Source organism: Chiloscyllium plagiosum, unplaced genomic scaffold (assembly GCF_037043375.1).
Source record: "Chiloscyllium plagiosum isolate Xiang-an unplaced genomic scaffold, Cpla_swu_hap1 HiC_scaffold_17, whole genome shotgun sequence".
Classification (NCBI taxonomy): Eukaryota; Metazoa; Chordata; class Chondrichthyes; order Orectolobiformes; family Hemiscylliidae; genus Chiloscyllium; species Chiloscyllium plagiosum.
Window position 1 is genome coordinate 15,686,494 of NW_028270155.1, and position 26,669 is coordinate 15,713,162.

At 42.8% G+C, this 26,669-nt stretch overlaps 1 protein-coding gene and 1 long non-coding RNA gene across 5 annotated transcripts in view; one reads left to right on the forward strand and one right to left on the reverse strand.

The window, feature by feature from the left end:
- The window catches only part of LOC122558227 (uncharacterized), a 67,065-nt gene extending 64,113 nt beyond the window's left edge, over nucleotides 1–2,952 (reverse strand). The window contains exon 1 of the long non-coding RNA XR_015759914.1: nucleotides 2,854–2,952. This is a non-coding gene — a long non-coding RNA (uncharacterized LOC122558227). The remainder of the gene's footprint in view (nucleotides 1–2,853) is intronic.
- The window catches only part of mafa (MAF bZIP transcription factor a), a 360,209-nt gene that overhangs the window by 146,377 nt on the left and 187,163 nt on the right, over nucleotides 1–26,669 (forward strand). The gene's annotated exons all lie outside the window — the stretch shown is intronic.

Consider the following 26,669-nt stretch of genomic DNA (forward strand, 5'->3'; position numbering starts at 1 on the left):
ACCACCCACTGTCTCTGTAATGTTTAGCTACAAGCTTCTAAGATCTTTGCAATGTTGGCATCTTCTGTATTCCATTCAAAGTAGATGATTGAGTCATTATCTTATTGCTGTTTGTGGGACATGGCTGTACACAAGTTAGCTGCTATACTTCTTCCAGTGTAGCGCTGAATGCATTTCCTAAAGCATTTTGATGGCAGTGAAGTACTTTATAATTTGCTGGGGATATGAAAAGCCCATTTTTCTTTAGCATAGTAAATATTACACTGTAAAAAAAAACTTCTATTCTGTTTCAGAAACCTTAAAATTAGCAAAACTAACTTATTCAAAATCTTCTTTCAATTTTTAAGATACAATATCCTCAGCTTTATTAATAGTGGCATAGACTACAAGAACAGGAAGGTGATGTTGATTTTGTGCAAGACATTTGTTAGAACCCTGCTGGAGTATTGAGTACTGTTCTGGGTGTCACCTAATAGGAAGGATGTGAATGCATTGGAGAGTACAGAGTGATTTACAAGAATGGTTCCATGGTTAAGAAACTTCAGTTATGAGGATAGATCGAAGACTGGAGAGAGGAAGGCTATGAGGAGATCTGACAACCAATTTCAAAATCATGAGTGAGCTGGATCGAGTAGTCAGGGAGAAACTGTTCCCACTTGTAAAAGGAACAAGAACAAGGCAGATTTAAAGTGATTTACAAAAGAAGCAAGGGTGATATGAGAAAAAAAATGCATTTTGCTCAGCAAGTAGTTAGGGTACGGAATGCACTGCCTGCAGGTTTGATGGAGACATGTCCAACTGAGGTATTCAAGAGGGATTATGTACAAGGGTATGGAGAAAAAAACAGGAGATTGGCACTGAGTAAATGATGCTCACCTGAAGTGCCAGTCCAGACACAATGAGGAGAAAGGTTTCCTTCTGTGGTGTAAGACTTCTGTGATTGATCCTATGTTAGAATGTATGTTAGAGCGTTCGAATGTCTAGCACAATTGTGGTGGGACCATCACTATCATTCAGGGGAAAGGTGCACCTCCACATCCTCAAAACAATCAGGGATGAACAATATAGGCAGACTTCCTTGCATCACCCAAATCTCAAGAAGTGGGATTTGAAAAATGGTCAAGATTATTTTTGCCCTGATTTTCTTCTTTTCAGAAAGATAATGAGTGGTATTTAACACAGGTGACAGAGATTCATCTCACTGACTGGAGTCAGCAAGCATCTTGGGTCACCTGCATTTGGGGAAGGCCTGTCATTATTGAGTTTCTCTCAGCCAGCTGCAGCCCTTCCCAGGGATGGAGGACCCCAAGGGCAGGAATGAAGCCCCCGGTATTGCTAGGCAACCAGAGGCCAGGAGATGTCCATTGGATGCAGTGAGAGTAGGTTCAGTGGCAGCTGCCAGCTATGCAACCTGGGTGAGGCCTAGGTTGGTGAAGGTGACAGGAGGGTTCTCGGGATCGTGGAGAGTTGGGAGGAGGATTGGCAACAAAGGTGGGGTCAACTCTGAGCAGGTTCCCTTTGCCCGATGGTCAGACGCTGAGTACCTGAGAATCCACAGGGTTTGTTGATCATGCTTCCAACGTAGTTGAATATTAGCCGTGGACTGAAGCCCTTAAGTGTGTATTTTTGCACCCAATGAAAAGTGTTTGAAAGCCATTCTTCATAGGCTGTAGAGCCTAGTCCAGTTTCATGTGTGTGTCTTGATGGTGACTATCAGCCAACCACGTAGGCAGTGTTATGGATGGTCCTCCCTCACATATGTTGGCACACAGAGTGAGACACTGCCTCTTTTTCCCCTTGTTCCTCTGTCTGTCTGCTTTCTACAAGCAGTGCAGGATCCTTCTGACCATTTCCTTTAAAAGCCCAGGTATCATACTAAGCAATAAACAGAATTTGTAAGTGATGCATTCAAACAGTTAACATTGCAGCTAAAATCTGTGCTTTTGAAAAGAACCATTCTTGAGATTATTACAAGTGACGTCAACATTTATTGTCCATCAGTAAGAAAAGGTATTGGGAGCTTTCTGTGTGAACTTTTGCTGTCCATGTGACGTAGACACATCTATGATGCCGTTTGGCAGAACATTGGCCAATTAAAATAAGTGTCTTTGTCATTACAGTTTATGATGGTCAGACAGTCGTGTTGGGCTTACAAAATCAAACTGAATTCAAGTATTTGTTTCACACACATTTAACAGAAAATCCATGGCAACTCATTATTTTAGGCTTTTTTTTGTAACCAGTGAGTGAGTTTTATCACCTTTTTCACTACCAGCCATACACAGCAAATTGTCGTGTTTACGTCTCGCCAGCCATCTACTCCCTACATTTCCTGGCCACAGGCTTATTTCCTTGCTTTGTCCTATCTCACATTTCCCCTTTCTTCTCCCTCTCTTAACCCCATATCCCATTTTCATCCTCAGCTCTACTCCCACATATTTAGCCAACAGTGAGATACAGTGATGTGCTGCGACTTGGGTGCGATGCCCAGAGTAAAGTCATCACTTTTTGGCAAGGAGAAGGGGAAGAGAAGCCAGCTCTTGATTGAGAGATTGTGTCACCACAGTGGACAAAGTGAACTTAGGAGTGTCACCCAGGCATCTGACACAAACAAGGCAGTTCTAGATATATCTATCTCCTTGCCCACATGAAGCAAAATCAGCAATCATCTCGAGAGTGGCATCATGATAATGCCTTAATAACCAAGGAAGAACTACGAAATAGTTGTCTGGATCAAATACATTCATACAATTGGATTAATGACAAGGTCATAAGACCATCTCTGACCCTTTATCATTTTTTAAATCAAGGCTTTGTTGAAACTAATAAATTACGTTTTGTAATCTCACTTACCAACTGCTTTGAGATCGATGTTATATAAAAGTGTTTTCCTTGCCTTTTCAACCCCCTTAAAGAAATACATTTTCATTGCACCATGTGCCTAAGTGTTCAGTAAGCAGCTTGCTTCCCTAAAGCTTGCCTCAACAAGAGGTTTATCAGAGCCACTCAGCTCTGGGACTCCAGCAGTCACAGAGTGTAGGTAGGGCTTCCTGGAAAACTGGGTCACGGCTGATTCAGCCCACCTAAGACATGCAAAAGTGTTAATGTTGGCAAAAAAAAAATCAGATTTTTCAAAGACTTTTTTTCTTGTTCTTCAACAAAAACAACAAGTGATTTATCTCATCCCTCTCTATATCGGCAACATCCTCCAGCCCTCAACCTTCTGAGAATGCCACATTCCTCCAATTTTGGTCTTTTCAGAATCCCCGACTTCCTCAGCCCACCTTGTCTCAGTGGCCTCAGCTCAGAAGTTCCCTTCCTCCTCCTCTCATTTCTTGAAGGCAATCCTTGAAACCTATTATTTTAACCATACATTTGGTCAATTAATGACCCCATCTTTGACTAGACGTCAGTTTTTTTGTCTGATTACCTTCCAGTGGAGCACATTGGGATATTCTAACATATTGAAGGTGCTGTGATGTCATGGGGTCTTGAAAGGGATTTCGGGATCATAGGGCCTTGTCAGCTGAAGGCACAAATGCCAATGAAGGGGACAAAGAAGTGGAAGATGCATTGGAGTTTGTACAGAAATACAACTCTGTTAGGTACGACAAAGAAAAAATTTAAAGCAATGTTCAACAATTAGGAATTGGAGCATTGACTCTGAAAACAAAGTCCAGGGGCTGATTTGCAGAAAGTGTCATTATGTTAAAGAGTCTGTGGGTAAATGATGACTTAAATGTAGACCCTGGATAAAATGGCAGCGTGGAAGAACTGGAACTGACATATTGCTTGCTATGAGGTTTTTTAGATTAGATTAGATTCCCTACAGCGTGCAAACAGGCCTTTCAGCCCAACAAGTCCACACTGACCCTCTGAAGAGTAATCCACCCAAACCCCTTTTCCCTCTGAATCCTGTCTAATGAGAAAATTTTGGTTGTAAATAAACAGTATGAAGAAAACCCTACGACAGATTTTGGTCAAATTGTTCATACAATAAGAGGGATCTTATTCAGTCAGAACACACGTGCACTTGTACCCTTCCCAAATCAAGACAACTCAATCTTCTCAGATTTACTTCAGTAAGTTCGGGTTCCAATTTAATATCTCAGCTATCCATAAGGAATGTTTCCTGTCCACTGTATTTGGAGTCATGTCCCTCACACAATTCTGCACCTTCAGGAGGAGGAGATGGTATTTTCAAAAGGCCCTTATGAAGGATTTTTATTTAAAAGGGGCATCAACTCCGATTAAAATTAAAGGGCATAGCTGTCATATAAGGCTCAGGGCTCACAGAGTCACACAGCATGGAAACAACCAGTCTATAAGGCAGTCTACTGCCACCAATCCTCCTTTCTAATTATTTTAATCAACCCATCCAGACATGCTGTGAGACACGCCACCTGGGCTGGTAAGACCTGAACCCCAACACTCCTGGCTCGCAGGTAGGTACACCCCCACTATACCACAACACCCATCCTTTCTAAATATTAGAAATCAACCTATTCAGGCAAGTTGTGACACATTTCTGGCACAGCTTAGATTTGAACATGGACCTTCTAGAGCAGAAGCAGAGATACCACCACTGTGCTACAAGGATCCTGATCCCATCTTTTTAAATAGTATCTTATCAACCTATTCAGAGATGTTGTTACAAGCCTCTAAAGGTGATGGGGCTTGTACCCAGGCTTCCTGACTGAGAGGTAGGGGCAATACCACTGTGCCACAAGTGTCCTTCAATAGGATCGAGGCATTTTCTAATTATACTGCTCAGAAATGTTATTACAGATTCCTGGAGCAGGTGGGACTTGAACACAGGTCTCCTGGTAAGAGGTGGAGACACAATCACTGCACCACAAGAACCCCAAAGAGTGGGGACGCTGGTGAGATTTGAACATGAGCCTTCGAAGTCCAAAGGCAGGGACATTACCACTCTGGCACAAGATCCCTGACCCCTTCTTTTATGTTTATTCTAAGGACCTGTCTAATTATCAGTGGTAAAGAATAAACCTCGAAACAACAAGTTGCATTTTCTTCCATAATAAGGTGTAGTTTGTTGCCTGATAGCAATGGTTACAATTAACATGAACTAGTTAGGCAAAATGTCAATTATCAGGAGTCAAGATGACAAGTTTGTTTCCATTGATCAATTCTCTACCCAACGACTGTTTTGTATCATTTGACTGGGTGCAGCTAATGCAACCTCATACCTGATGAAGGGCATTTGCCCGAAACGTTGATTTTCCTGCTCCTCGGATGCTGTAATTTTCCAGCAGCACACTCTTTACTCTAATCTCCAGCATCTGTGCTCCTCACTTTTTCAGCTAATGCAAAGTGTACATTAACATTTTCAAAACATTGCCTCAAAAATGTCAACACCAATTTGACATCAAGTTCCTTTAAATATCTGGTTTACCTGCACTTTTATCGCTGGACTCTCACCAGTTCACTGCCCCATTCAGCCAAGATGACCTCTCTCGGTTGCTGCCTTGCAATGGCATAGTGCAACAACCACCAACAGGTCAGGACTTAGGTGCTTTAGCCTGCCTCTGCCATCTGACTAGATCTAGTTCTATGTGTAGGCCACTATATTTTCCCTCCTCACACAAGGGTTGGTCCTGCGATGAATTACCTTAATGTAAAACACTATTGAAAAAAAACGTACCTGCTTTTGGACTCGACACTCTCCAGAACTATTCCTGCAAATCTCAAAGATTTAAATCTCCTGAACATAGCTTTGAGAAACTCAGAAGAAAAATGCCAAAATGGTTTCTTTCAATGAACAAATATATTAGTTCTGAAAAGTATTAGATATTATTGATTGTACAAATGAAGGTAAATGTCTCTAGGTGGTGATACTAATTGGATAATGACATGTGGATATATAAAGATCGAGGAAGTATTGGCTGGTTTTCAGTCACAGAGCTGAGACGTTTGCACTTTAATGTCTCAATTTGTGAATAAATCTAAAACTGAATAATGATTAACTTCTGACTTGCTGCTTTATTTTGCCATCGGCTGTCAGAGGTTTAACAGATACTTGTACTGGGAGGAGGCCAGACAGTCTGGCTGGGTGGGGCAGTTATAAACTGGAAGTCATGTGTTGAAATCTCCAGGAATATAGGAGAAAGTGAGGACTGCAGATGCTGGGGATCAGAGCTTAAAAATGTGTTGCTGGAAAAGCGCAGCAGGTCAGGCAGCATCAAAGGAGAAGGAGAATCGACGTTTCGGGCATAAGCCCTTCTTCAGGAATGAGGAGGGTGTGCCAAGCAGGCTAAGATAAAAGGTAGGGAGGAGGGACTTTGGGGAGGGGCGTTGGGAATGCGATAGGTGGAAGGAGGTTAAGGTGAGGGTGATAGACCGGAGAGGGGTTGGGGGCGGAGAGATCGTGAAGAAGATTGCAGGTCAAGATGGCGGTGCTGAGTCTGAGGGTTGGGACTGAGAAAAGGTGGGGGGAGGGGAAATGAGGAAGCTGGAGAAATCTGCATTCATCCCTTGTGGTTGGAGGGTTCCTAGGCGGAAGATGAGTCGCTCTTCCTCCAGGTGCGTGTTGCCATGGTCTGGCGATGGAGGAGGCCAAGGACCTGCAGGTCCTTGGCGGAGTGGGAGGGGGAATTAAAGTGTTCAGTTGTGTTGGGTTGGGTTGGTTGGTGCGGGTGTCCCAGAGGTGTTCTCTGAAACGTTCCGCAAGTGGGCGGCCTGTCTCCCCAATGTATAGGAGGCCACATCGGGTGCAGCGGATGCTGGTGACTTTCTGATGGATATTGAAGGATCCCTTGGGGCCTTGGAGGGAAGTAAGCGGGGAGGTGTGGGCACAAGCTTTGCATTTTTTGCGGTTACAGTGGAGGTTGGGTTGGTGGGGGGTGTGGATCTGACAAGGGAGTCACGGAGGGAGTAGTCTTTCCAGAACGCTGATAGGAGTGGGGAGGGAAATATATCCTTGGTGGTGGGGTCCGTTTGGAGGTGGCGGAAATGACAAAGGATGATCCGATGTATCTGGAGGTTGGCGGGGTGGTAGGTGAGGACTAGTAGGGTTCTATCCTGGTGGCGATTGGAGGGGCGGGGTTCAAGGGCGGAGGAGCGGGAAGTGGAGGAGATGCGGTGGAGAGCATCGTCAACCACGTCTGAGGGGAAATTGCGGTCTTTGAAGAAGGAGGCCATCTGGGTTGTTCGATATTGGAATTGGTCCTCCTGGGAGCAGATGCGGCGAAGGCGAAGGAATTGGGAATATGGGATGGCATTTTTACAGGGGGCAGGGTGGGAAGAGGTGTAATCTAGGTAGCTGTGGGAGTCAACGGACCCCACCACCAAGGATATATTTCCCTCCCCACCCCTATCAGCGTTCCAGAAAGACCACTCCCTCCACGACTCCCTTGTCAGATCCACACCCCCCATCAACCCAACCTCCACTCCCGGCACCTTCCCCTGCAACCGCAAGAAATGCAAAACTTGCGTCCACACCTTCCCCCCACTTCCCTCCAAGGCCCCAAGGGATCCTTCAATATCCATCAGAAAGTCACCTGCACCTCCACACACATCATTTACTGCATCCGCTGCACCCGATGTGGCCTCCTATACATTGGGGAGACAGGCCGCCTACTTCTGGAACGTTTCAGAGAACACCTCTGGGACACCCGGACCAACCAACCCAACTGCCCCGTGGCTGAACACTTTAATTCCCCCTCCCAATCCACCAAGGACATGCAGGTCCTTGGCCTCCTCCATCGCCAGACCATGGCAACACGACGCTTGGAGGAAGAGCGACTCATCTTCCACCTAGGAACCCTCCAACCACACGGGATGAATACAGATTTCTCCAGCGTCCTCATTTCCCCTTCCCCCACCTTTTCTCAGTCCCAACCCTCAGACTCAGCACCGCCTCCTTGACCTGTAATCTTCTTCCCGACCTCTCCGCCCCCACCCCCTCTCCAGCCTATCACCCTCACCTTAACCTCCTTCCACCTATCGCATTCCCAACGCCCCTCCCCCAAGTCCCTCCTCCCTACCTTTTATGTTAGCCTGCTTGGCACACCCTCCTCAATCCTGAAGAAGGGTTTATACCCGAAACGTCGATTCTCCTGCTCCTTTGATGCTGCCTGACCTGCTGCGCTTTTCCAGCAACACATTTTTAATCTCCAGGAATATGTCAAACTTGTGTTGGCAACCCCATTGGATCTCCATGGGACATCCTGACATTGTAACTCAGTGACCTCTCAGCCATGAGGCATGTTTATAAACTTTCCCGAGATTAGCCAGCCTGTGTTGGGGGAGGGGGCAGGGGCTGCGATCAGAACACCCGGGTGTATTTCTGAGAACAAGCCGCCTAGATGACAATCTCTGTCTGTTGAGATAAATGGCCTTTTCCATACTGGCTTTAAATAGGAGCAATAACAGAAGTGAACAGCAGCGAGTGAATAATAAGATTGTTCTCCATAAATCACCTTCAGAAGGTTTCAGGCAGGTCCATTATGTGTGTCATATGTTAGTGCTTGCTTCTGGTGTGGACATGCAATTCTCTGGCTGAAAAGCCACAGCAAAGTAAATCACAACGGTGTAGGCTGAAGTCTCAGAGAACAGAGATTCTGTTCTTGCTTTGTAATAGCCAATATCCCTGCTTCAAGTTTGATTCTTATTTTATGTAAGTCTTATACTTTTGCTGTCAGAACACCTCCCTGCAGGGATAATCGTGCCTTTGGATGAAAGTGCAAAACAGGCAGTATCAATTCAATTGTCCATTGTATATATCTCCTGATTTTCATTTTATGTGTGGGATGGCACCAACGTAATACAATCACACAAATTCTAAACCACCCTGAGCATCTTAGATTCCTGCTCCCCAGTGAGGTATTGAAAGTGAAGATTGCTGTGAGGCATTTAAATTCAACTCCTTAAAAACAACAAATGTTCAAAGCTCTTCTGAGGTCTCTGAAAGAAAGTGAAATAAAACACTTGCATTTATCACGCAGTTTTCACAACCTCAGCATATGTTTTACTGACAATGTAATTGCTTTGAAGTGTAGTCACACTCCAATTCTTGCCATAAGGATTTTTTGAAGAATTTGCCTGCCTGGTAATCTTGGCCATGTTACACACCTTCCATGGTCAACACATCCTGGGGTGTGACTTGAACCCAGAGACTCTAACCCACAGCTAGGGACAATACCACATTATCACCAGAATCCATGCCTTAGGACAGGACTATTCAAATGGTGTGTTCAAAAAAAGGGTGTAAAAATAAATTCAACTTCTAAGTACCAGCCAGCCTTTTGGAAACAATATTCAAAGACCAAATTAACAATCACTTGGACAAGTGTGAATTAATTAGGGAAAACTAGAACAGATTTGTTAAGGACAAATCATGTTTGACTAATTGATTTTTTTTACTGATGCAGCAAAAAAGGTTGATGAGAATGAAATGATTGATGTGATGTATATGGACTTCTGAAAGGTTTTGATAAATAAACTTGGCAGAAAATCTGAACCCCAAATAACAAATGAGACAGTGGCAGCATTAATATGAAGTTAGATGTTTGAGGAGAAAACAAACTGAGCAATTGTTTATCATACTGCAGGAAGATATGTATGGGGGTTCTCCACAGGTCTCCTGCTTTCCTTGAGGTGTATTTATGACCCAGATTTAGGTGCAAAAGAATAATTTCAAACTCTACAGATGTCACAAAACTTGGAAGTATTATGAATTGTGAGGGAGACAATGATAGACTTCAAGAAGAAGTAGATGGGCTGGTTGAATGGGAGGATACATGGCAGATGAAGTTTAATTCAGAGAAGTGAAGTGAAGTATTTTGCTAGGAAGTGTGACAAAAGGCAATGTAAAATAACAGGTATTATTCTAATGAGGGTGTAGTAATAGAATAAGGAGAAACCTTTGCCATTGGTGGAAGCTTCAGGACGCAGAAGACACAGATTTAAGGTTGTTTTAGAATAATCAAAGGTAAGATGAATAAAATGCTAAATGAAATCAAGAAGCAGTGGAGAAACTGAACACGTCTGTCAGTGTCTATAGACAGAGGTAGAGTTACTGTTTAGTGTCTGACATGACTCTTCAGTCTGATTAAAGTAAAAGACTTGAGAACAACAGCAAGATGTGCCTGTTGTCAAGGGCTGTGAAAAGTTGGAGAGCCATGATTGCTGATGCTGAAAATGTGGACCTAAATAAGAAGGAATGCGTTGCTCATTTCAAATTGCATTGAAATGTTGCACCATCTCTCCCAGTCAAACCACTCACCTTAGCAGACGAGGCTCAATATAAACCTATTTCCGTATATTATCAGACCTATTCCCTCTGAAGATAATTTGAAACAACTGAGCAGGTATATCAACATGACTATATTTAATTGTTTAATTTTATCCTTTGCTCTGGAACTCTCTTCTGGGGGGTGTCCCTACACCCCATGGACTGCAGCAGTTCAAGACGTCAGCACACCACCAGCTTCTCAATTAGGTGTGTGCAACAACGTGTTCGCTTTGCCAGCGATGCCATGTGCCACACAGAAGGATAAAAGAAACAGTCCTGTTTCAGCTGCTGACACATTGCAAACCACAGAATAATTTTATGTACAGAGGCAGATCTGACAAACAAGAAATTTGTGAACTTTTGGGCCAGTCTACATTTAGCTCAAAATCTGCAGCAATGATTATATAGAAAATTTGCAGTCGCAATGAACCCAATAGTTTCTAGTGATGCTAGATCACAATAATGCTTCTCGTCTCCTTGCAGGGGGGAGGCTTACAACCCATTGCAGAGGCAAGGGGATTTGATTCAAACTGGTGTGTCCAATTTGAGTTGAATTCCTCTTCCCCCACACTGACACATCAGTGCACTGGACATGTAATTCTGCGCTGTTCCCAGCTCCCAATTCTAATCAGGGCTTTCAGGGCTATTGATGGTGCATTACATTGAAACTAACTTGAGATTCACCAGTTCATGATGACCAAGGGCTGATTAGAAGCAGGCACCTCGTCATTCTCTGGCCAGAGGTGTGAGTCAGTGCTCGTGAGATGAGTTTAGCTTCAGTGAAATCGCAGCAATGCTGCCACTGGCAGAACAAAGTTGAAAATCACACAGCACCAGGTTATAGTCCAACACACCACAACCACCCGATGAAGGAGCAGTGCTCTGAAAGCTAGTGCTTTCAAATAAACCTATTGGACTTTAACCTCGTGTTGTGTGACTTTTAACTTTGCAGAGGGCAGAACAGGGTACTGCAGATGCTGGAGATCAGAGTCAAGATTAGAGTGGTGCTGGTAAAGCGCAGCAAGTCATGCAGCATCCGAGGAGCAGGAAAATCGATGTTTTGGGCAAAAGCCCATCATCAGGAATGATGAAGGGCGTTTGCCTGAAACGTCGATTTTCCTGCTCCTCGGATGCTGCCTGACCTGCTGTGCTTTTCCAGCACCACTCTAATCTTGAATTTTAACTTTGTCCACCCCAGTCCAACAATAGCACCTCCACATCATAGAAGGAGGCCACTTGGCCCATCGTGCACTGTCCCTCCAAAGAGCGAATTTTCCTGCTCGCCCCTGTACATTCTTCCATTTCAGATAATAAAATGATACCCTCTTGAATGCTTTGATTGAATTGAAAGTGTTAGACAGAGATGCAGCAATCGGGTGGCATTATGTTTTCATCATCTGTGATATATCCAGGAGTAACATCATCCTTTTCCTTCTCCCTGCTGTCTACCCCTCAGCGAATTCACCCTACCTAGGGTAAGGTCCACATTCAGGAATTCCCTACATTAGGGTTAGGGTTAAGGTTAGGGTTAACTGAATTACCTCCCATCTCCACTTTACTTCTTCCTTTAAACCTACCTCTTTGACCAAACTTTTGGTCAACTGTCTTAACCTCATTTTATGTAACTCAGTTGAATCTTGTTTCGCTAATCAATGCTACAATGATCTTTGGAATAGTAAATGTTGAAAACTGCATCGTATTGTTGAAATACTGAAAGGTGTAAGTTGCCTTGTTGGGGGATATAGGCTTCAATAAAATTGATGAACAGTAGTAAATGGAATCAAAACAAGTGCTCGGAAAGGCAGCATTTCTAAGTGAGTTTACACTTGCTGTTTCTGTAGCTCAGCTAAGAATGGAGCAAAATATGTTTGCCCAAACCATGCCATTGTTTTTTAAAACTTTTGTGTGAAATGCATCAAGCAAATGAGGAGCAACTGCCTCCATTGGCAGGAGCATCAATAATCAGAGAATACCAGAAAAACCAGACTCACCAAAGGAGATCATTTGGTCCATTGTGTCTGCACTGTCCCTCCAAAGAGAATATTCTCCTGGTAGTCCTGTATGATCTTCCTTTTCAGACAATCAAGCAATACCCTCTTGAATGCTTTGATTGAACATGCCTCCACCAAACTCTAGATATATTTCAGATCCCAATCACTCATGCATGAACAAGTTTCTCATGTCTCATTGCTTCTTTTGCAAGTTACCTTAAATTTCTTCAATCTCTCTTTTTCTGCGATCCCTCTGCTGGTGAGACCAGTTTGTCCCAAACTATTCTGTCCAGGCCTTTCATGATTATCAAACTTCTGTTCTCCAAGGAAAATGATTCACTCATTCACTCATTCTATTGATACAACTCATTGCATCCACTGGGGAAAATTGGGAGACACTCTTTATTCGCAAGGCATAATTGTGACCTTCCATAAAGGAAGTCAGAATAGATTCACTAGTAATATCCAGAAGAGAAATAGTTAGGTGCTTGAAAGGAAAGACTTGCAGGGTTATATTGAAAGAGCTAGGGGAAATAAATAATTTCTTAACTCGATCAAAGAGTTAACACTTGCATGCTACGGTCTTGTTCTGTATTGAATAATTCTGTAATCTACTTGAAAAGGAAAATGTATGAAGGGCTATGGGTATTGCAAATTTTAAAAGGATTGGCGGATGATGATTGACCAAATGGCCACCTTCTGTGCTGTACGATTCCATGGTTCTACAAAAAATCATATCTCCTTGCCTCTGCAGTAGGTTATAAGTACCCTGGAGAAGATTAGAAGCTCCCTCATGTTTAATGCAGGATAAAGAATCAATCTGGAGACACAAGGGATCTTGTTTCAGTAAAATCAAGGATGGAGAGCTCTTGCATGTTCTAAAAACCAAACTAAAGGAAGAACTAAGTGTTAATTTGACACTGAGAAGTGCTTGGTGGACAGACTCTGCAATGCCTTTGCTCAATCTCAATTATTTGACCTGGAGGACTCAAACCTTTTCATATTTTTGCAGATCACCTCAGTTCACCTTGACTCAGTGATAGAGAGCAAACACTGTTGTAACAGACTGTTGTACATTTAGTATCTCTGGTCCCTTGCTTCAGCTTAGTTTGTGATGCTTTTTACAGTTTTTGATTTGCTTTACCTTGAGTCTTCAAGCAGGTTTTGTGAATTGCGCACAGTGAGCATCAAGAGTAAGCAGACTCACATAATGAGAACAGAATAACTGAACAACATGCAACTGGACATTAACTAAATTTTACTGAAACCATCCTAGTTTATTACAGGCAATCACTGCATTGCAAAAATGGCACTGGCCATTAACCATCAAAATATTGTGACTCCCCACTTCTAAACTGTTCATTTCAGGCATCTATCCCATACTTGTTTATATGAGAAGACTGGTGATTTGAGGGAATATCAGCCCTTTATTCATTGTTCACACCTCTTTGCAATGCTGTTCTTTTAGTAATGCAATTGCAGGGGTAAGCTGAGGCTCCTGCTCAGTGGAGATGTTATTTCTAAAAAAAAATGCAGGTTACCTGATTTCTTTGTGTCACCATTCACCACATATTGGAGGCAAAATCCCTCAGCATCAATGCAGTCTGTGGAGGTCATGACATAGCAATGGTTCACCGTGATATGAGTGTGATGAGATAGACAGATGTTTGAACATTCAAGGATTCAAGGGCTATGGGGTATGGCCATTAAAGGGGAGTTGAGGGCAGGATCAGACCAACTGTGATCTTATTACATAGAGAAGCAGAATCAAAGGGCACAATGATCTACTCCTGCTCCTGTGTTTATTTGATTTTATATACATTAGATTGTTGCTAAACTAAGGCATCTACCCTGTAAAAAGTCAAATGTAGAATACTTGAAGACTCCAGCAGGAAGCATGCAGTGTCTGCGTGTGCATGTGCCTGAGTCTGAACAGAAAACAAATATGGAAATCAACAGGCCAAAGTGATCACGAATTTGACTTTCAGCAGTCGCTGAATGAGCAAACCCAGCATGGCAACCAGTTAAAATAAACACACCGTGCTGAAATTGGCTTCTGTGAAGCTTTCCTGGAAATGGGAAAGAAATCCAGCAAAACCACCACTTCCAAACCCAGCTGGGTGCCAGAAAGAATGTCTGTTCATGTCAGATGAGACAAAATGGCACTACCATTTGATAATCCCCTTTCCTGCTTGACCTCCCCTCCCCCTCCTGCCCTTGCAATGAGGATATGCCTGCTCATAAGTGAAAGATTAGGTGAGGTGCCAAAGGCAATTCAGTGCCTGTGGAATCATACCGTTAAATAGCACAAGAAAGCACAAAAAGTGGGAGAATAACAAATACTTTAAGAGCCATGCTGGTGCAGAATATGTACAATACAGGGTACCCACATGGGCAGGGCTGCCAGCTTTCAGATGTCTGGTGGTTCTAAGAGATTCCTTTTTCAAAATAGAGCAGGGAGTGCAAATATTTATATCTTAACGAGCATCATAAAAAACAACTCTAGTCCTTTGTCTCATTACAATTTGTGAACCTTTAGTTGCTAAGTTTCCTCCATTGTGACAATAACCATGCTTCAAAAACAATGCTTAAAAAGCATATGGACATGTCCTGAGATCACAAGAGCCATTTTACGGATGCAAGTTCATTCTGATTTTCTTCAGTCCCTCTGCGCACATACTTCATCTTCTTTCCTTTTTATGCTCATGTATCAGCGAGGGTCGTCCTATCACGGTACAATGGCAGGGACATGTCTGTGCTGTGACAGGATTTGTGAAGCTATTGAATTGTGGCAGAGTGTGTGCCGATAACCTCGTCTTTGAATGTCTGGCCAGCCTGTCAATGCGTCATCATCTGTCAGGCTGAGCCAGTATGGAGAAGGAGAATGGGCCATTGATGTGTTTGTTTTGTCAGCTCTGACAGCAGTGCCTTCTTTGACCTCCATGTCTCATCAATTGACCATTTACATATGCTTGCCATTGGAATTGATGGCACAACAATGGCTTGCAAACCATCTTTAGAATGTTTACTGAATGTCCTTTAAAATAGGACATTCAAAACTATTTAGCCTTTGTAGGAAATGTTGTCCACAAGAGTCACCCTGCAATTAAACAGAGCACCTGTAATTGCACACAGCCCTGAGAGAAAGACAACCCTGCCAATATAAATTACAACCACTGCCTCAAGAATCTTGTGAACTTTGCAGCTTCACTGAGCCCAGCTTTCAGCTACTCAAACAGCAACTGTGCTGCAATAAAGAAGAAGAAAATAATCCTTTGAAATAAAACATTAATGTTCACTTCATGTTATCAACTAATACCAAACCATTGTACTGAGAAACGGGAATTACGGAAAGTATGAGCAGTCTTTTACAGTTGTTAAGTCTAGACATCTGAAACATTTCCTTCAATGATGTCCTTGAGAGTTGTACAACACGTATTTGTTTTCTGTACAGACTCAGGCACATGCACACGCAGACACTTGAAGCACACACATACAGATAAAGATAAGAGGTAGGACACACACATGCAGGTGCAGACACACACACAAACGCACATTCACAGTGACAGATACAGACACCCACAGAGAGACATATATACGCACACACACAGGTTCAGATACTGAAACTAATACAAACACACACAATCACAGAGACAGGCAACCCCTCCAGATAAAGTCACACACACCTGCAGACACACAGACATACAGACACAAAGTGATACACCCTCACAGACACTGAAACACAACACCCACAACATATATGTATGGATAAAGACACAGAGAAAGACACACACCTGTACACATACTGATATAAATACCAACACACACACGCACACACACACACCTGCAGACACAGACATACAGACACAAAGTGATACACCCTCACAGACACTGAAACACAACACCCACAACATACATGTATGGATAAAGACACAGAGAAAGACACACACCTGTACACATACTGATATAAATACCAACACACACACGCACACACACACACCACATACTGACACAGACACTAACCACATTTCTGATATATAGGCGTGGATTTTCATAGTGGCCTCTGAACTCAGACCCAGATACTGACTCCACACCCAAACTATGTCGCTCTTGCAATGTTATTTTAGTGATGGGCCCCACCAGGGATCTATTTCCCTCCCCACCCCTATCTGTTTTCCGTAGAGACCATTCCCTTCATGACTCCCTTGTTAGGTCCACATCCCCATTAACCCACCCTCCACTCCTATTACCTTCCCCTGCCACCGCAGGAAGTGCAAAACCTGCGCTTACACCTCCCCCCTCAGCTCCATCCAAGGCCCCAAAGAATCCTTCCACATCCAACAGTGATTTGCCTGTACTTCCACATACAATATTGACTGTGTCCGTTGCTCTCTGCACTGGGGGGACAGGACACCAACTTGCAGAACGTTTCAAAGGACATCACTGAGATGCACAGACTAAACAACCCCATCACCCTGCGGTGAAACACTTTAGATTGGATTAGATTCCCTACAGTGTGGAAACAGGCCCTTCAGCCCAACAAGTCCACACCGACCATCCAAAGAGCAACCCACCCAGACCCATTTCCCTCTGACAATTCACCTAACATAATAGGCAATCTAGCATGGCCAATTCACCTGATCTCCACATCTTTAGATTGTAGGAGAAACCGGAGCACCCGGTCCCACTCTGCCAAGGACATGCAAGTCCTGGGCCACCTCCACCACCAAATTCTAGCCACCAAACGCCTGGAAGATGCTCCAACCACATGGGATCAATGTTTAATTTCACCAGTTTCCTCATTTCCCACGTTATCCCAGATCCAACCTTCCAACTTGGCACCTCTCTCTTGAACTGTCCTACCTGTGCATCTACCTATCTTCCTTCCCACCTCTCCGCTCCACCCTTCTCTCTGACCTTATCATCTTCACCCCTACCTTCATCTATCTATTGCATTCCCAGATATCTTCCCCCCAGCCCCATCCCCCTCCCATTTATCTCTCAGCTCCCTTGGGATGAAGAGCTTATTCTCGAAACATCAACGCTCCTGCTCCTCGGATGCTGCCTGACTGTGCTTTTCCAGCATCATACCCTTTGGCACCGATTCGGAGTACAGCACTCGACTTGGTTGCATTGCAAATTTCACAAAAATAAACAGATAAAAATGAACTTCCTCTGGAACCATGGTGCCCTGGCAACTATGTGCTAATGTGTACCAGGATGTTGGGCCTTATTCATAAAATAGATGTACAAACCTATTCTATTCTGGACAGGACACTTAAAAATTTCCTTCAGTTTTAGGCTCCTTTAATCAGTGGTGGGCAGATTTTCTGTTTCCTTCACCGCACCCCCAGTCATACACTTTTACAAATTGCAGGCTGTCCTGGGATCCAGTGCAGTCCTCAAAAAACTCAACATTTGAATCTTGACCACACCTATTTCCACCTTCACACCAGCAACTGGAGATCCAGCCCACAGGCACATCCACCCAAATATACAATTGTACATACAAATGCTTTATACACACACATATATGCACAGCACATGTATACACACACCTTAGAAATACAAACACATCCATGTATAAATACATTGCACATACATTCACATGTATACTGCACACAGACACACGTATAACACACACCTCATTCATATGGGAGAAAGTGAGGACTGCATATGTTGGATATCAGTATGAACACATACATCATGCATGCATATATGCGCACAGACACCACAAACATATGCACACACACCACATACATCCATGCATATACCTACCACAAACACAGTCATATGCACACACCACACATATGTACACATATACAGTAGGTGCACAGTGCACTTAAACATGCACAAACCATGAACACGTGGAGACACACACATGCACAGTACACACGTACAAAGACAAACACCATGAATTACAGAATACATAATTTTCTGTATATGTTCAGAGTGGCAGAAGAGAGAGTAGTCTCTCCGAGTTTGTTGTGTGATAGTGTGAAGTAGTGATAGTGAATTGATGGTCCATTAACAGCTGTCCTGAATTTTATTTCCATTTGAGTCGCTGAGAGGTGTGAAAAAGGATGATGATTCACTATTGCACATTTTCACACCATCATACCAAGTTAGAATTGGCTCCGATGATACAGTGTTGGACCAAACTGCATTCTTGGAAATGAGTTCCAGTATTTGGATTATTGACCCTTTCCCTGCACCACTTCAGCAACTTGTAGTATTCAGTTATTTCTGTATTTAATGTTTGTATGACACAAACATCTGTGCACTAATCAGCTTTTCTAACTGTAGAATGTCTTTCTCGATAGGATCTGGAATAATTTTAATTTTGGCTCTTTCTCTTTTGAACCCCCTGTGGTATCCCTGTTAGTGTCCATGGGAAGCTATTTCACTCTGCAGTGATTATGAGCTTAAAGCTGAGTTCTAAAATAATTACAACAAACATTGACTCCCCATTTATGCCACTCACTTCCAAACCAGACCGCCACTTAAAGAGGCACTACATATACTGATAAGGGACCTGTTTAAAGATTTCATACCCAAGTAGTTTGCCTTGAGTGGCTTCCAGCCTGCAGAATTTTTAGACCAAAGAAATTTTGTTCTGAATAAAATTGGAAAGAAGTGTGGATGCTGTAAATCAGAAACAAAGACAGAAATTGCTGAAAAAGCTAAGCAGGCCTGGCAGCATCTGTGGGGAGAGATCAGAGTTAACGTTTCAGGTCGAGTGACCCTTCCCCAATTTTACTTTTACTCCCTATTCTAAACCAAGAGGAGCAGGAGCACCCCAAACATAATCTCCCCTTGACAATCTCATTCTCCCTTCACTTCTTCAAGCCCAGATCTAACTGGAGGCTACTGCTAGTGAGACAGAAGACAAGCAAACCCACAAAACGGAATTGGTTCTGGAGGACAGCAAATGTGTAGGACAGTCTGAGGAAATATGACGCATCCATTTTAGGGAGCATATCCTGCCCCCTCCTCCCACCCCCACACCCCGCCCATCTACTCCTGCTAACTGCCCAGCAGGTCCTAACAAAAGCCTACTAGGCCTCTACAAACAACTCAAACACTTTACACGTCTCCTTCTTTAAAACATTCTTTAAAAGCCTACTTCAACCGTCCGCTTGGTAGCCTGTCCAAATCTCCTAACGTGGTTTGGGAGGGGGACTGAGAAACATCCTGGGGTGTTTTGGCTCTGTTCAAGACACCATGTAAATGCAAGTTACTGACAAGAAGGCACACACAGGAACAGACTGTGTCTCTGCTGCAGCACTGACTGTTATCAGTGCGGTTTTCAGATTCTGATCTTAGTCTGAACGCAAAGTCTGATCAAGAAAAGAAACAAAATAACTCATAGCAGGAGCTGCATTCAACACCAACAGACATCAGAGTTTGTTGCAACAAACTCTCCTTAATAACACCCCGTGTTTTTTCATGGTTTAAGTGTAATTATATTATTAACCTCTAAGCTCAAAGGGGCTGCATTCTATGAACTAATAAAGGTGAAGATAGCTAATATACGTGAAGCATCCTTTTGCATTTAATCCTGTTGCAGTATTATCCAGACAATTCCACATCAAATAATAGCAGAGATTAGTTGGAACACACTCCTCTACATTGCCCTAGCAATTGACCTTAAGCCCAGTGCCAGAACCATGCCCTCTAGTGAGCTACTCGCACAGTCTGTGTCCATGCTTCCAATTCAGTCTTACAATTGGTTCTGAATTCTGGACCGATTTTATGGCTGAATAAAATCTGGGTCAAAACTAACCAAATTCATTCAAATTATACAGAAGGATGGCTAAAATTAGTCCTAAAAGTTTTAAACGACCAGCTGGACAACATGAGGTGAGTACCAACAAGATGTTGAAAACCATAATCGATAAAGCACAGTAAACTCAAAGCCTCCACTATCTCCCTGGTTGCCATGCGCCAGTAGAACAAAACCTTTCTTTTGTTTCGGTTTGCCAGCAGAAAAATTCTCCAGGTGTCAGAGACAAAATGCATGGATGCAGCAAATTGCTACAATTTGATTGAGAGGGTGGTGGAAGCAAATTTAACCATAACTTGCAAAGGAGATTTGATCTATCATTGAAGGAGAAAACATTTTGTGGCTAAAGTACAGGGAAGGAGGTCTAAGTGAGTTAAGGGGCTGAATTACCTCCTTCTGAGCTATATCATTCAATGATCCTATGAAAAGAAAGATATACATTCATAAAGCACCTTTTCTTACCTGTTTCACTGGTAAGTTGTTCTTTTTAAAATGCAGCGGCTGTTATTATTTAAATGAATGAGGTAACTATGTTGGGCACAGCAGCATCCTAAAGCAGTGATGAAATGGATAACAATTTGCTTTTCAATGGGGTATGTCAAGAATGGAATTAACAAAGCAAAAAAAATGATGAAGAAGCACATTGAGGTACTTATGTTATTGTTCAAACTATTATTTTAAAAATTTCAATTATTTTAATTATTTTAACAATTGCACTCAGCACCTTTTTCACCAATGGGGAAGTTGAATGCTAATGAATGCATATTGATATAGGAGTGCTGTAGATCTAGAGATTTAAATTGTTTGTCATTACCTCTAGTTTTACCACTGTGGCACCTTGCAATGTTGAGGAGTCAGATTTGTATTCTTCACTGGAGACAGAACACTGGCCTGATAGAGCCAGGCTCTTCAATAACGAATCCAGTAAGCCATTTATATGGTGGAAGTTTGGAACTCTCTTCCTCAAATGGCAATTGATGTGGGTTCATTGTTCATATTTAAACTGAGGTTGATTGATTTCTGTTAACCAAAGGTATTGAGAGATGACGGACAATCATTGATGTGTAGAATAAGGTCACAGATCAATCCTGATCTCACAATCTTAAGGAGCTAAATGGCCTACTCCTCTTCGAATGTTCCTATATTCTGTGAGCTGGCTTGCTCTGGCTATGAAGCTTATAGAACCTGCCAATGTTCACTAGACGGTGGCATAACTGGCAAGAGGTGGAGGAAAGATTGATGCTCACAGAACCACACTTAGCAACTCTTTCAAATTCAACTCTTGGTGGATGGTATTAGTCACCCCTCCTAAACATCTCCTTTGGCTCAGCACGTGATTTTTGTTTAATTACATTTCTATAAAGTGGGGTGGGGTGTTTTTCTAGATTTATGGTACTAAATAAATTCTAGTTTGTTGCTGAGGGAGGAAAGAACAGTAACTTTAGCACTTTTCAGGGCTTTTGACATTCAGGAACTGGGTTTGAACCAAACTTTAGACCGATCGGATTAAAGTCCTCTCTTTCCAATGAGTGTAGAAGGTCCGATGGGAACTGAGCTCAGTCTACCCTTGTTTGTTTGGTATTGGTTTAGTTCAGGGAGAGGTCAGGATGGTATGGAAAATGGAAAATGTCAAACTGCTGCAAAAGGAATTCCTCCTTAACATAGGTGCCATCTTCACACCAACTGACACGTTACAGACTCACTCTCAACTGGTGCACCAACCTGAGCTCTTTTCTTGGTAGCATTGGCTTCTACGATTAGTAGCTGAAAAATGTGTTGCTGGAAAAGCGCAGCAGGTCAGGCAGCATCAAAGGAGCAGGAGAATCGACGTTTCGGGCATAAGCCCTTCTTCAGGAAACGTCGATTCTCCTGCTCCTTTGATGCTGCCTGCTGCACCTTTCCAGCAACACATTTTTCAGCTGTGATCTCCAGTCCTCACTTTCTCCTTCTACGATTAGTATAGGGATGAGGAAGCCCAGCCTAAGTCTTCCTCAGGAGAATTGAACCCCTACTATTAGTGCTAATTCTGAACCACATATCAGCCATTTAGCCAATTGAGTTAACCAGCATCCACTTCTAGCTGCTTTGTATCTGACCTTAGAATGCTTGGTGCTGACATTGATGGTCAAAAACAATTGTGCTCCATGTAACAGTGCTAAAACCCCTTTACTTCCACATGGAACTCCACACAATTATAAAATAGTCCTGTTAAACCATAAAGGAATTGTCCTATTAAGTGTGGCAACAGGAACCAGATTATGCTGAAATTGACTACAATACCGAAGAGGACTCTTTCAGCTGGATCCAGTCAGATCTTCCTCACATTTCAGCTCCAATCAATTAAACAGTTAATTGCACTGTGCATCGAATTGCAAAAACACAGAGCTGAAGAATGAAAAAGCTTTTCAGTTTTTTTTAGAAGAACAGGAAGCACAAGATTTTATCTGACACTCATACAGGCAACCAAAGAGACTTAGCTTTTTCCCTGAAATAAGACGACATATAAACAGAAGCTTCAAGTAACCGCCTCCTTTTTGGTACAGACCTATGTTCAGACTGCACTGGTTTATTCCCCTTTCTTAGTGATAATCAACACAAGCTCTGGTGCTAAGTTTGCTAATTGCTGACAATGATGTTTTTTAAAAAGCAGCCCCTCATTCTGCATCACTCTCCTTTGGCCGTTTTGTGGAACTGCAATTTTCTAAAGGCTGGGGTTGTGAGTCGGGGATGAGGTTGTCACTGGACACAGCAGGGAGAACATTTTTAAAAGTCTTCACACCCCTCAGCAATGCCTCCATCATTCACCACCCTCAGTGAAACAATTCCCCTTCACTTCCTTCAACCCTCAACCACAGCCTTGAATTTCAGCCGTTGAGTGTTGAGATCATAGTGATCATCATGTGAGAGATAGGTGGGGGAGATTGTGTTCCCGAAGTATCAGCTAATTTTCAAATATTTTGGGGGTGTGAATGCAAAATGGGCATCGGTGAATTAACAACCAACTTCATACCTGACTGGTGGAAATGAATGGTAAAAAAAATTGTGTAGGGTTTTCAAACAAGCCATTGATTCTTTTCGAAGTTTCAGTTTATGCTGCTGCTACAGTCGATCATCATGCGCCCTGAAAACCCCAACCCCAACCCCAGAGCTGGACAATGAACTTACTGAGAAACCTCAAGCTCACCATTTTCCTTTCAAAATCAGAAATCCAGAAGACCATAAGACATAGGAGCAGAAATTAATCCATTCAATCACTGCTGATCGGTTTCTCAACCCCAGTCTCCCGCTTTCTCCCCGTAACCCTTGACTCCCTTAATACTCAAGAAACTATCTCCGTCTTAAGTATACTCAATGACCTGGTCCCCACAGCCTTCTGTGGCAAAGAATTCCATGGATTCACCCCTCTCTGGCTGAAGAAGTTTCTCCTTATCTCCATTCTAAAAGGTCTTTATTTTATTGTAAGGCTATGCCCTCGGGTCCTAGTCTCTCCTAACAATGGAAACATCTTCCCAACATCGACTCTGTCATGTAGTTTCAAATAAACCTGTTGAACCAAAACTACATGGGACTTCTGACTTTGTCCACCTCAATCCTACACTAGCACCTCCACATCATCTTATTTTCAAGAAGAGACCTAATTTAAAAATCACCAACTCAGACTCCCAGGATCTCAGGCTTGTCTGACAAATTGTTTTGTAGCTGTAAATTTCTCATCTGCTAGTTCTTTGTAGGGCGGTTCTGTGAATTTAAAATCAATCATTTGTTTTATCTGAGGGCTCCACCTGATACAGAAGCCGGACCCTCAAATAAATGAGGGATTGCAATCAAATTGAACAAACCTTTTCCCCCTTCATCTCTTACCCCATTCCCTCCTCATGGATTTTATCTGTGTTAAAGCTGCTTGAACTTCACATGATTACATCATGAGGTGAGATTTGCTTCACATAATCCTGAGTACATCAGAGCAGCTGGTTTCTCATCAGCAGTTTGTCCTGGCCAAGATTATTTTTAGATGGTGGGGTTTCTTGGCCCCCATCACTGAAGGGTTAATGCGGAATGCTGATTCTGGCTGCGCTATAGCCACTTAATGCTCCATTGGACAATAATTATCTAAGGTCAAGACTTGTGCCTGCCGTCTAAGGGGGAGGTGCAGTGCCATCTCGAAACACTGCAGCAGTTTGTTGTAACTGCACTTCAGAGATCAGCTAAGAGACAACAGCATTGATAGGGGCCTTGAAGTGTGCTTAGCTGCTGATGCAGTGCCTCATCACCGTGCAAGTCAGACCCAACAACTTTGTAAAATACAAGAGAATGAGCCAAGCAATAGATAGTACCTGCTAACGGCTGTTAGGGCGTGAATATTGGCTGTAGTTGACATTCGGATGTTGCAGTCGAAAAGTGTGGTGCTGGAAAAGCACAGCAGGTTATGCAGCATCCGAGGAGCAGGAGAGTCGACTTACAGGCATAAGCCCTTCATCTGGAATGTGGGGGTGAATGGGGGCTGAGAGATAAATGGGGGAGTTGTTAGGGGGAAGGTGGCTTAGAAGGCGATAGATAGATGCAGGTTGGGGGTGATGGTGATAGGTCGGAGCGGAGGGTGGAGTGGAAAGACAGGATAGAAAATGGACATTAGGATGTTGCACAATAGGAATTACAGGAACTATCTCCTACTGCACCTGACCCCACAAAAACAACTCGGTTAAAAAGAAATAAAAATAGAATGTGCTGGAAGATCTCAGTGGGTCTGACAGAGTGTATGGAGTGCAAAACAGAGATAATGTAACAAGTCCAATGACTCTCTTCTCTAGTTGAAAGGTTGACATGCTTTGGGAATGGGATATTGCTCCAGGGTTCTAATTGAAGTATTTGAGATATTTAAAGGGTGGATAGTGATGTATCGTTTCCGGTCATGCAAAGAAGGGAGTCCAGTTTGAGAGAGACATAACCTTAGTATTAGAGCCAAACAATTCAGCAGACTGGAAGCAAGTTTTGCACAAAAACTGGTGACAATCTGCAATTCATAGTCCCACAAATGGAGCGTGAGCTGAGATGAATATTACAAAACCACAAATGATAGATTTTTTAAATTAACTCATTGGATATGGATATCAGTGTACAGCATTTCTTGTCCATCCCTAATTGCACAGAAGGCAGTTGAGAATCAACCACGTTGCAATGAGTCTGGACTCATATGTAGGCCAGGCCGAATAGGAAAGGCAGTTTTCTTTCCTGAAAGACGTTAGTAAACCCACTGGGTTTTAAATGACAAGCAACAGCATTTATCTTGATACCAAACTAGTTTCTTCGTCCCCTGCTGGCCTCCCATCTGTTGTGTTGGGATTTAAGTCCATGTGTTCAGTCCATTAGCCTGAGATTCTGGACTACTAGCCCACTGATATTAGCGCTATGTCACTCACCCCTCTTAAGGTCAGGTAAAATATGTGCAGGAGTTCAGGTAGAGATCAGTCATGATCTAATTGTATGGTAGAACAGGGTCCAGGGATTGAATGGCTTCTTCCTGCCTTTACCATCCTAAGAGCACCAAATGTGTTGACTTCAAAAAGACTCTGTTATTGTACAGGGAATAAATTAAATCAGATGAACAGATAACAAATTTATAAGCATGTAATTTCAATCACTGGAATAAAATAAATGGCAAGTGCTTGTTAAAATCCTGGAACAAAATGAAGAAGTCAGATGCAATTTACCCCCATTACAATATCCGGGACTCAAGGCAGTTGAGTATCTCAGGGACCTGCCTCTGACGTTTCAAAGCAATAAAGCCACCAGGGAAAGGAAACATGCCATCAAACAACAAAACAAGGATGAAGAATATCCTAATGAATAATTAACCAGTCATTGATTAGCGCTCACAAATGAATGATCAAAAAAACCTGAAATTATTTTCTCCCCCAAATATATTCAGGAAACATCACAAGTTGCACTACATAATTAGTGTGTCCCATGGGTGGGAAAGACACTAACCGTGCATGAGTGATTGCATTACTCTGGGTTATTAAGGTCATTCTCATGAGTAGGATGAATTTGCCTTCCTGCACAACGAATGCATTTCTACCTATAATACACCGGGAAAAAAAACCAAAGGAATCCTTCTTTCTCAGTGCTGGAACTCTAAGGCAGCAAGCTGCCCCCAACTGTGATGCTTAAAAAAAGAGACTATCATTTTTCTGAAATGTAAAAAAATTCTGACAGGTTGGTATTTTGATTGTCTTTTTTCTTTATTCATTGATTCATAGGATGAGGGCATCACTGACTAGGCCAGAATTTATTGTCCATCCCTAATTGCCCAGATGGCAGTTAAGAGTCAACCACATTGCTGTGGGCCTGGAGTCAGATGTAGGCCAGACCGGGTAAGGATGGCCATTTCAGTCCCTAAAGAACATTAGTGAACCAGGTGGGTTTTTCCAACAATTGGCAATGGATTCATAGTAGTCATTAGATTTCTAGTTCCAGATAATTATCAAATTCAAATTCCACCATCTTCCCTGGCAGAATTCCAAACCTGTGTCCCCAGAACATTATCTGGGTTTCTGGATTAACTCTGGATAATACAACTATCCCACTGACTCCCCAGTAGGGCCATTGAAAAGAATTGCAATGCTGCACACTTGGAAGA